The 12500-nt window shown below is 33.0% G+C and overlaps 1 long non-coding RNA gene across 1 annotated transcript in view; it reads left to right on the top strand.

The window, feature by feature from the left end:
- LOC115212380 overlaps nt 1-12500 on the top strand; it is a 283564-nt gene that overhangs the window by 222105 nt on the left and 48959 nt on the right. The gene's annotated exons all lie outside the window — the stretch shown is intronic.

Genomic DNA, 12500 nt, shown 5'->3' with positions numbered 1-12500 from the left:
CAAGAGTGGCTGTGTGGTAAGTAGCTTGCTAACCAACCACATGGTTCCGGGTTGAGTCCCACTGCGTGGCATCTTGGGTAAGTGTCTTCTGCTATAGCCTCGGGCCGACCAATGCCTTGTGAGTGGATTTGGTAGATGGAAACTGAAAGAAGCCAGTCGTATATATGTATGTATATATATATATATATATATGCATGTGTGTGTTTGTGTGTCTGTGTTTGTCCCCATAGCATTGCTTGACAACCGATGCTGGTGTGTTTACGTCCCCGTCACTTAGCGGTTCGGCAAAAGAGACCGATAGAATAAGTACTGGGCTTACAAAGAATAAGTCCCGGGGTCGATTTGCTCGACTAAATGCGGTGCTCCAGCATGGCCGCAGTCAAATGACTGAAACAAGTAAAAGAGTAAAAGAGAATGAAATCAAAGATGATAATGTTAGATAGCCCTTTTCTATACTTTGTATCAGTTTGATCGAATACAAAAATTATATTTCCAGATCACAAACGATAAGGAATTTCATCTACATATTTGCCTAATTGTTTCACTAACAAACTACCAAATAACGATAAATATTTTGTAATGTTTTCGTTGAAGCATCGACTCTTAAGTCACTCATGCCTTTCTAAGACATCCAGTACCTCAATTTACCTCATAATATTACGTTTTTAGCCCCACTGAAATAAAATGACCAAACAAATAATTAAATACATTTGAATTGTGCTGCTGTGAAATGTAGTGTATTCATCGAATTCTTCAGTTTATTTGTTTTTATGATAATGGTGGGTTTTTTTTTTTGTTCGTTTTGATCAGATTTATGACCAAAGTTATTCCTGCTACAGCATACCTATCTTTATTCCAGACTGCATGCCTATGAGAACATTGCTAAATATAGTCTTATCCTTTAATATGTTTACGTGAGATTTGAGGAAGATTGGTATTTGGTTCTTAATTGTAGCACATCGAACGACATAATGTAAGGCCTCTTATTCTGGTCAATCGGAGCGATGATCAATGACATTCCAATCACAGCTTACTCGCCTTTATTTCCAACATTTTATTTAGAGCATCATTAGTCAATGTGTTTTTCCAGTTCGTATTGATTGTGTAGAGTTTGAGGAAAATTTGGCTGTTATGTGTAGAACATCAAGTGACAATGTGTAAGGTCTCTCATTGGCTCAAATCATTTTGATGGCATTAGACAAACATTGAACAACTAAATATTTTTTTGTTCAATGATGAACGATGAAAATATATCTATAATTACCTCTCTCAGTACTTCCAATATATTGGTGAAGACGAATCTCCCTATAATGGCTCGACCAACAGTTTATTTGCGGAGTTACACACAAACCACTCGCAAAATATTTAGCTCAATAAGAAACAAAATTACCAGCAAACAAATCCTATATCACTCAGTTAAAAATAGTATATTACTATAATGGAATGAGATTTCAAGATATTTTTTATGCATGAGTTTCATATAGATAAGTAGCATATATATTATATCTTGCAGAGATTAAAAAAAACTCACTCACTCAAAATCATATCAGTAATAGAAATTCATACGAAGAAACCTAAGGGAGACAATTCTAGAATACAAATCAATCATTTGTTTTATAATAATTTTTATTCTTTCAGTCAGTGTAAGCTCTCGTAAATGTGTAAATGAGTATATGTTGTTGCTGAAACCTGTTTGGCATTGCCACCGTACTTTCCATAGATCAATCTAACTTGCCACTCTCTACTTTTATTCGGCATTTTATCAGATTAGATTTCAGTGTCGTTGACTTTCCCTTTCTTGAAAATAATTACTAATAATATGAATGATTATTTTGGTAATTATTTAATATGTTATTTCCCACTGTGTATACTATACACATATATGTGCGCTTGTGAACACCATCCAGCAGAATATAGCTTCTCATGGTCTGAAGCACTTAACGTTTTTCTTACCACATGTCTAGTGAAATACATTGTCTTTGTTTTAGTGCAATTAATTTTGAAAAGGAAGAACAATTTACTTAAATATTTTTCCTTGAGCTTGATTTTGGAAAATAAATAAACACGAAATTTTGATGGAGAGTTTCAATTTAGGACACCTTAAAAGAGGAAGTTTGTATCATTGAACCAGCGGCTGTTTCAATTGGTAAACGCTTAGCTTGCTTCTTCGCGCACATTTTGTTGTCATGAAATGTTTTAAAAGTGTATACAATAGAGATTATTTCCTTTTAAACCGCGCGGCTGTGTTTATTAATATACTTGTGTAACTATCTATTTATCTATCTATCTACTGATATGTGTGTGAGTGTGTCTGAATGTGTGTGTATATACATATATGTATACTGATGTAAATATGTTTATATATATACATAGACATACACACACAGATACGCAAACATATATATATGTATAGGGAGAGTTTTCGGGAAAAAAACAAAAGACGAAGACAAGTGGTGTACAAAACAAACAGATGTATTAGTATAACGCTCAGGAAAAAAAAGTATTTTACGTTTCGAGCCTACGCTCTTCTACAGAAAGGGATACAGAAAACAAGGAGAGAAAAAAATGTGTGTAGTGGCTAACGATCTATCATATATATATGTATGTATGCATAAGAAGAAAAAAGTGATTAAAAATCCAGGCAGATATCAATAAAGCACTCACGAGTTTGGTTAACTATATCAAACTATCAGACGTCAATAAACACAAGTACAATAAACAGCCCAGGTAATTCCTCATGTATGACATTTAGATTCAAATATCGTTTAGAAGAATTTCAAGAACTTCAGAGTATTAGATTGTTTCAGCTTTAAAGCTGCGGTCATACTCGAGACAATTAAACTTGTTGTCAATGCCAAAACATGAAATGCCTTCGTCACTGAATAGGATTACCTTCCTACAAAAAATAATCCTGTAACACTGACTTTTGAATCAAGGACTTGCCTACATGTCACCAGTGTCTTCACATCATATATATATATATATATATATATATATATATATATATATATATATATCAAAATTAAAATAACAATAAAATACCAACGATTAAGTAAATTGCAAAAACATAATAAAAATGTACATATATGTATATATATATATATATACATATATGTACATTTTTATTATTTTTTTGCAATTTACTTAATCATTGGTATTTTATTGTTATTTTAATTTTGATATTTCTATTATATGTATTTTCTAGATGGTGTAATTTAATTGTTCATTTTGAATTGATAAAAGGTGTTTTCTTCTAATTTATATATATATATATATATATATATTACATTGCGTGAAATTTGATTTAGTATTTCTTAATTGAATATTTTTCCCTGTAAGTTAGGATTAATATTCCCTCAAATAATTATCATATATATATATATATATATATATATATATATATATACATATATATGCACTCCTAAATACACATATCCGTATGGATGTATACATGTATATTTTATCTAGTATACCATGTATTCAAAATATCCACCGCCAAACTCAATATATAATCAGCTTCTTTGTCAACTGCGCAGATTGAATTCAAGAATGTTTTGGTTCGAGTTTTCATTACTCTTTATTTCATTCTTCGATTTAAATGTGCGATGCAAGAGTCGTTTACTACAAGTCGTCGAAAATTTATTTTCAAAGCCTCATTAGGTTTCTCCTAGCAGCCAGTTGGTTTTCATTAGGTTTCTCCTAGCAGCCAGTTGGCTCCTTTTCAACTGCTCAGCGAGTGAGGCGTGGTTGCAATCTGTACACCTGTTCACGAAGATAGTTCCAGAACAAGTGATCCGAGAAATTGAGACCAGGGATTCCAAGTGACAAAAGATCAGTCCTTCTCTTCCCTACCACCTTTTTAGAGAGAGTGCACTAATCATTCGTTGCACATTGATATCATAGTATAGAGTCCTACCGACTTAATGTAAAATAGTGGTGGAGAGTATTCTTTTCTGCTTCATATCTGATACTACAGCATTATTTTTCAGGAACTCCTAGTGAGTATTCTTCGTAATATTTTTTGTTAAAGTAGTAGTGACCAAACACGATGCGTTGTGAAGACTACCTAAACAGTAGCATGTGTCTCATAACTCATGCTCGACAATTAAACTTGTTGCCAATGCCAAAACATGAAAAGTGCCTTCCTTACGGAATAGGACTACCTTCCTATAAATATAATCCTGTAACACTGGATTTTGAATTAATGACTTGTCCACAAGTCACAAGTGTTTCACATTTATCATCGTCGCATAATTTCTGAACCGCTAAGGAAGGAAATTCACATTCATCTTGATATTGGACATTTTTCATGGAGCTGTTGGAGATAGTAGACATCGATGAAGCCTTCCTTTCAAATCTGTGGACTTCTGTTTAAAATTATTATAAAAGTTAGCTCTGCTTCACTGTGACTGTTTATATCTTTCCAGACCTAAGTAGATCTTCAACGGCAATGTAGATTTCTATCATTGGAAAGCTTCACGAATGGTTACATGCAAAGAAAATATTTGTCTGTTCGTGATCTTTTGCTTTGGAACAGAATTCAATGCATAGAATTTTCTTGGTCTGGTAAAACAATCTTTCGTTTCTGCACTATGTTGTTACGGGTGATGAAAATGGGAACAACATATAAAAAAAAAATAATAAAATAAAAAGAAATCACTGGTTTTCAGTGAAAGAGAAAGTGGCGCCTACTCCAAAACCCATCCTTCTTCCACAAAACTCTTTCTTATGTATCTCGTGGAACATGAAAAATTCTGAACATTCTTGGATACTGAGCACAGAAAAACCGTTACTGCAGTCGTTTATTGCCAATAACGTTATCATGCTTATGGAGAATTACTTTTAAAGCAGCCAACTATAGGATACGGAAAATGGAGTTAGGCACCTACATGACAGTACAAAAGGTCAAAATAAATTCGCAACAAAATAGCAAAGACACAATTAGAAATTTATAAATTTTAAGGCGGCGAGCTGGCAGAAACGTTAGCACGCCGGGCGAAATGCTTAGCTGTATTTCGTCTGACGTTACGTACTGAGTTCAAATTCCGCCGAGGTCGACTTTGCCTTTCATCCTTTCGGGATCGATTACATAAGTAGCGGTTACGCACTGGGATCGATGTAATCGACTTAATACCTTTGTCTACCCTTGTTTGTCCCCTCTATATTTAGCCCCTTGTAAGCAATAAAGAAATAAGTAATTTATAAAAACGAAATAACAGTAAAATAAAAAAATTGTCATTTCAGTGGTAAACCGTCTTCTCAACCACACTGCGTACATACATACATACACACATACATACGTGTACGTACGTACATGCATGCATGCATGCATGCTTGCATGCATGCATACATACATACATACATACATACATACATACATCATACATACATACATACTACATACATACATACAACATACATACATACATACATACATACATACATACATACATACATACATACATACATACATACATACATACATACATACAGATAGATAGATAGATAGATAGATAGATAGATAGATAGTAACACACTGCCTAAATACCAATCTTGAGAAATTAGGCTTCTCAAAACCAGAAAGGAGAAAACTACAGATGCAATCCATCAATGGAATTATAAAAATTTGTAAAACGTTGGCTATTCAACCTAACAATCCAAACAGAAATAAGACTTTCCATGTCTTCAAAGATTTTGCCTATTTTCTTATTGATGACAGTGTTCTTCATCAGTGGGGCTTCAGATTCGATATGTGCTAAACTCCTGTCGTTATTATGTATAATAATCGATACAGTTGTCCGACTCATCCCAAAAGCTCGTGCAATTGCAACTATTTTCACCTTTTTCACGGCGTTTTATCATAGCGACTTTATCTTTCAGCGTTATAGCATGACGCTTAGCACTTTCACTATGAATTTCTTAGTGAAAATGGGGGCAAAAAAGTATTCACAAACATTAGCTAAGACAACCTTCAAATCGGTCGCGTTTGAGATAAAAACTGTGGGGAAAATTAAGCTTAGAGCTGCTCGAACTGGTGTCAATCTATCACCAACGGAACTGAGTCTTTTTAAGTCGAAAACAATGGTTGAAGAATATGCGGAAAAAAAAAAGAAAGCGGCAGCAAAACAATCATGCTTTCAGTCAAGTTTGCGTAGCAATTTTTGTTCCTGTCTATTTCACGCGAGAATTGTTTTTTTCAGCCATCGACGTAGATGAACTGCACAGTCAGCAGGAAATTGAAATCACGCGGACACGACAAAACATCTGTCGACGATATATTTATAACATAAATAAATACACACGCACACACACACTCGCGCACGCACACTCACATACATACATACATACATACATATGTGTATGTATATATATATATATATATATATTCATATATAAAAAGACATGAGTACGTACATATATATATATATATATATATATATATACATTTGTATATACCTATATAAAAAGACATGACTACGCATGAGTTATATATATATATATATATATATATATATAGAGAGAGAGAGAGAGAGAGAGAGAGAGAGAGATGCATATATATATAATGCTAAAACAGTTTTGCCGTTAAATATGGCGGTTATTTATATTTAAATTATTTAAATTTTCTTAATGATTTTATAATTTACATCTTCACTTCATTTCAACATTTCAATGTTACATCTCTGCCTTATTTCTATCATTAATGAAATAGACCTTAGGTAGTAAACTTTAATTTGTGTTTAGAAAAGCTAAAATGCTATTCAATTTTATTTCGTTATGTTTATGTGTGTGCGTGTGTGTTTAGGTGGCTTTGTATTTATATATATATATATATATATACATAGATACATATATATACGCATATCTGTGTATATATAGAGAGATAGAGAGATAGATAGATCTACGTAAACACACGTACATATACACAGACACACACACATGTATACATACATAAATACATATATTTATATACATATATACACACATATATATACATACATATTTATATATATATATCAACAGTTATATTACTGAATATTCAAATATAAAAAATTATGCCTACTATTGTTAAGAATGATAATTCTTTTTTGTATTGTAATTTAAGCATTAAAAATAGTTATACAAACACATACGTAGTATTTATCTTAGAGATTATTTCAAATGCATCAACCCAATACTTCTCTTCACCTCTTTATATATAATTGTTACTCAATATTCATTTTTGTTACATATTCATGCATTAGCATGCCAGGTGAAATCTTCAATATGCATAAACAGTAAAAATAATTATGCACAGAATGTAGTTACAGTTTATTTGGCACTTTTACCATTGCCAAACATTTTTTGTGATATAAGACAGATTGTTAATGCATAGGGAATTAGTTCATCTAGAAAGCTCCATTATTTTACTAATGTTTATTTTATCAGGTCTGGATGCATTATGGGTAAATTGGTCGGCATCAGTCTTTCAGCTTCAAGAAATGAGTGAGAAAATATCATATTGTTTTTACACTTTATTTGGAAATCTAATGTTTCTGTAGTCTCCACAGCCAATGAGAGATATATTACACAAGCCAGTATAGAAGCCAGTGCATGGCCCTTTGAAATTGTAAAACTAAGACTCGAAACTCTATTAATTACACTCTATCATCTTTGAGCACGATGAACACATTATTTAATGTCATCAGTACACAAAAACACAGGGTGGGCAAGGCCGGAATGTCTTTGATCCCGGATCGATTTGATCACAGTTGAGTGGAGATATACGCGGCAAAATACCAGACATTATAGATATGTCTGATAAGTGTTGACCTGAGGCTAAAGAACATTTATCTAGGCAGTCACAACTGTTGTGGTCAATTCTTTTGTTCAGATGATTGCATAGTCTCCAAATATTTTATTAAGTTTGCATTGTCAATGATTCTATTGCAATATTTTATTTTTTCTGATATCACAAGCATTCAGAGAACTCTTCCTCGGCTTCTGTTTCCATAGACAAAATAAATGAGGCACCTTCTAATTAGTGTTATTTTCTCATACATGACCAAATACTGATAAATAGATTTAGCTTGGTAAAATAAGACAACATTGAAATAAACATTTTCTTAGATTACACAATGCATTTGTGTCTCATTTGAACTCCCGATCCAAGAGCAAGCCACTCGCAATGTTTTATAACACCTTACTCACGTGACTATTCTGTTTCTGTGTACATTTCAGTGTGGATAGTCATTTCTTACATAGGTACAGTGCACATATCGTACGCATTTTATAGAAGCCCATATACCGAAAGGCAAAGCAGTCCGTAATAGATTTTGAAATTAAAAGGCATATGACAAACAATATACGAAAAAGTTTAATATTAACTGTATCGATTCACCCGTCTGTTAAAGGCTTACAAAATCAAAAATTCTATATTTCTGATTCATTAATATTTTAACTTTAATTTCTCAAGTAATCTAATGATGTCACTAATTCTACCATTTCGTTGTATTCTATTCTAACAGCTACATATGAAAATTGCCACGAGTAATAGGCACAGAATTTATATATTTGCATATTGCTGGCTAGGGATTATATATTTGAATAACGTTTCGATAGTTTGTGGCCCTAAGCAGGAGAAGTTCTCCAGGTATAGCTCGAAACAAGATTTGCTGTGAGAGGTTAAAATGGCTGACATACACTTTGAGGAAATAAATTATTAAGTTCTTCACTAAGTCGTATCAATGACGAACAAAGATCTTTGTACGAAAAAAAAAAACTAAAGGGGCCCTAAGATGCTTGTTATAATTTAGAAAGAGAAACTTATGAGTTTATTAAAGGTAATTATTTTGAATTTCTATTTTAATTACAAGTCAAAGGAAATTTAATTGTCTTTTACTTGCAAATGCTCTCAAGTATAATTCCCACCTATAACAGCAGTAAGAAAATATTTGATAGTAGAATCATGGATATACAAATCATAAAAGATGGAGTGGCCACTGTGATAACACCTTTGATCATAGGCCTGTTTGATTAGCTCCAGCTTAGGGTTAAACAACAAGATCAAATTAAATATATGTATTTTTTTCTTTTATGTATATGGTGCTATAAAAACATAGACAAAAATCTTAACGATTCAAAATTCCCCTCAAGATGCCAGCCAACATTCACTTCCATATGCTAGTCAAAATTCACCTACGGATGCTATTCATAGACGCTATTTACGCTCTTGAGAAGAGACATGAACATTTAAATATTATTCACATTATTGAATAATAACAGAAAGTGAAACCGCAGACGTTATTTCAATTAAACACAAACAGCCAAATGTCCATATGTGATGCTAGGAAAGACGTGACAAGTCGAATTGCACCTCCAGATACTAAATGACGTGCCTTTAGATATTTCTCTATGGCAACCGCTTCAGATCAACTCATTGTCTATAATATAACTCAATATAAATACACTTGAAAGGAATGAGGTTTTAGAATGAGATTCGCCAAATTCCAGAAGCATCTAGCATTTTTATCTTCTTATTTCAAGCACGTCTTTTGTTGCAGTTCTTTTGTTTTCCTTCATATTTTTGTTCTTACGTTTTAGTTTCTCTTGTATTTTCTTTCTTTCATCGTCATCATTATAATAATAATAATAATTATTATTATTATTATTATTATTATTATTATTATTATTATTATTATATTATTATTACGTTTACAACAATGTTGAGCGAGATTCTCCAGCGTCATGGAATACACCTGAGTGTTCCTATACTGTATACAGCATTGTCTTTTGCAGGTTTGGGATGAGATTTGTATTTTGCATTTACATTGCTTTCATCTTAAGGGTTTTGTTGTTTCTGATGCTTCGTCTATTTGTTGTAAATGAGAATGTGCAATATGCGTTGGTGTTATTTTTGCTATACTGTGAGTGTGCTTCGCGTGAGCTTTGTGGTGAGTTAGTGACAGTTAATGACTGTGTTTCACATATGTTGTATGAACAAGGGGTACACAGTGATTGCTAGAGTACTAGAGTATTAGTTGCTTCAGCTGTGTCGATGTTTTAGAGTTGGGAAGTGATCACGTAGAATCTATCCTGTTATGGGTTGTGTTATATTATTGTGTAGCAACTGTGTAGAACTCGTATAATACAGCCCAGACATTGGGTCATTGTTGGCTTCCGCTTTCACTTTGTCTGAAGCAAATCTTGCAAGATATTGTCTATAGAGTAGCTTTTCTCTCACTTTCGTTCTGTAATACATTCAGGGAATGATTTTCTCTTTTACTTTAGTATTTTTCTCTTGTTAGCTTTTCTATTGTTTTACACATTTTGACATCCAGTTCGTGCTTTATAGTCTGTTTAAATGTAGAGAAATGTTTTTCTTCATATTCTTCATATTCAGTCATTATCGAAATCTAGTTACCTTTACTTAGGTCTAAGAAATTTTCTTGGCCCGTATTTGATATCTTGTAATAGATACACTATTTGTCGATATCTGTTATTTGTGTAGAGGTTAATATATCGTATCTATATTGGCTCTTATATGGTGATTTCAGAGCTCAACGAGGCGTTTTCTACATTTTATTTTACTACAGTTCCATTTCATTCATTGAAGCTGTAGATTGAGTATGACAATAAAAATGTATTTACACCTATCGCTCAATGTTATAAATAAAATGTTGAGCTTTGTTTCAGATATTTGACTAACTCTTTTTTCTAATCTTTTCTACTGTTATCCTTCATTTCTATACGTTATATCTTACCAAATTCATATACTCTTAAGTATTTGTCATGGTTGTGCTGTTCTAATTCTCTGGTGTCAGTGTCTAGATCTAATTTAATGTTCACAGTTTATAATATATTAGTTTGCTCCTTCTGGGAGTAAGTTTGATATATTTCAATAGTCCTGTGCTTATTTTGATATCCGACTGAATTCATGGGAAGTTTTAGTAGATTATCAAGCTGGGCGTTGTCTGCTGAAAGCAGTTTTAAATCATCCATATAGACGAGGTGGTTTATAATTTGTTCACGGTGTTTATAACCATTGGTCATTCCATTCACCAAATTTGTTTGGCATAAGCGTAGAGAGGAGAAGAGGTTTCTGGATAATGACATTTTTATGAACCTAAAACCGTTTTATTGTATATTGGCTTTCAGAAGTAGTAACTTGCAGTGAAATAACTGTTCTCCATTTTGGCATGCCATAGCTGATATACTGCCATAGCATTAGAGCTGTTTTATTTATAAGTTGTGCCTCTAATACATAACACTGTGCTATGCAATTAAATGTTTTTCAATAAGAAAAACACACCACGGTAAGGTTTGTATTTTTATTCATGCTGTATTCAATACTCACCAAATTAACAAGTAGCTTGTCTTAACAGACATACGCCCCCCTGTTCATACTTACTTCTGTTCGGACGTACTTCTGATGAGCAAGTAGTTGATATCAGAAGTTAATACGTACTTCTGATGAGGAAGTAGCCCTTTATAATCTACAGAGGTAACGGCATTGCTTCTCACTGGCAAACAAGTTATTGACCCCCAGTCGGTGCAGAGAGGGCTCAGTTGTTCTTTAGGAGAATCAATATTGTTTTCTTGTCTAATCGTCAATGGGGGAATAATAATCGGACAGAATATCCTTAGACCCTAACTTCCGTCCAATATACACTGAAAAGATCGCTTAAGTACTAGAACTGATGTAATCTAGACTGCCTTCTCCTACAATCCAAAAGTTACTGTACTTATATTATTATTGCTGTTGATGCTGTTGTCAATGTCATCAGTATCATCATCATCATCACCCTCATGGATCAGTGTTTTGTTTCGCAATTTTGGAAGAAGTGAAAAAGCATTCAGCTAGTCCATTTAAACTAAATTTTACTTATATTAGCCATAACCTTATCACAGTCCAAGTTCAAATGCGCAATAAATTTTGTGGTGACGATGGAATAAGACAGAATTTGTAGACTTTTACTTGGCTTTCCAGTCATGAAAATTGTCTGAGAACTCGTCTGGATATCCAGATAATAATCATACTTAAACGTTTCCTGCAGTTTTAGAAAGTTCCCTATTGAAGATAAAGAAGAAAGGGCGGCATAGTTACGAGAGAAGTCCAGTAAGTTTTTAGATCAGATTTCTAACTCCTCCAGGTCTTTTTCTTTCAAAGCAGCAGCAACTAAAATAAACATCATTATTATTAATATTAATGAAACTCCACAACAGGAATGACAAGAAAATCAGCAAAGACAATTGTAAAAGAAAAAGGATGAAAAGCTCAGCGTTTTCACTATGTCTGCAACAAACGTCTCTGAGAAATACTTTCATATAAAAAAACAAATTGAAACTGTCAGGGACATACAGTTACCCCACTCGTGAAGAAGTTGAACAAGAAAACCCATTTTGGCTGAGTTTAGAAGAAATAAAATTCTCAAAATTTTGGTAGACTTAAAGACGTAGAGGAGAAAATGCGATTGGGACGTTTTCCAACGAGATGACGATGAAGAAATTAGCACAAAATGCAA

Source organism: Octopus sinensis, linkage group LG5 (assembly GCF_006345805.1).
Source record: "Octopus sinensis linkage group LG5, ASM634580v1, whole genome shotgun sequence".
NCBI classification, from domain to species: Eukaryota; Metazoa; Mollusca; class Cephalopoda; order Octopoda; family Octopodidae; genus Octopus; species Octopus sinensis.
Note: the sequence above shows the minus strand (reverse complement) of the source record. Positions and strands in the feature narration are given on the sequence as shown.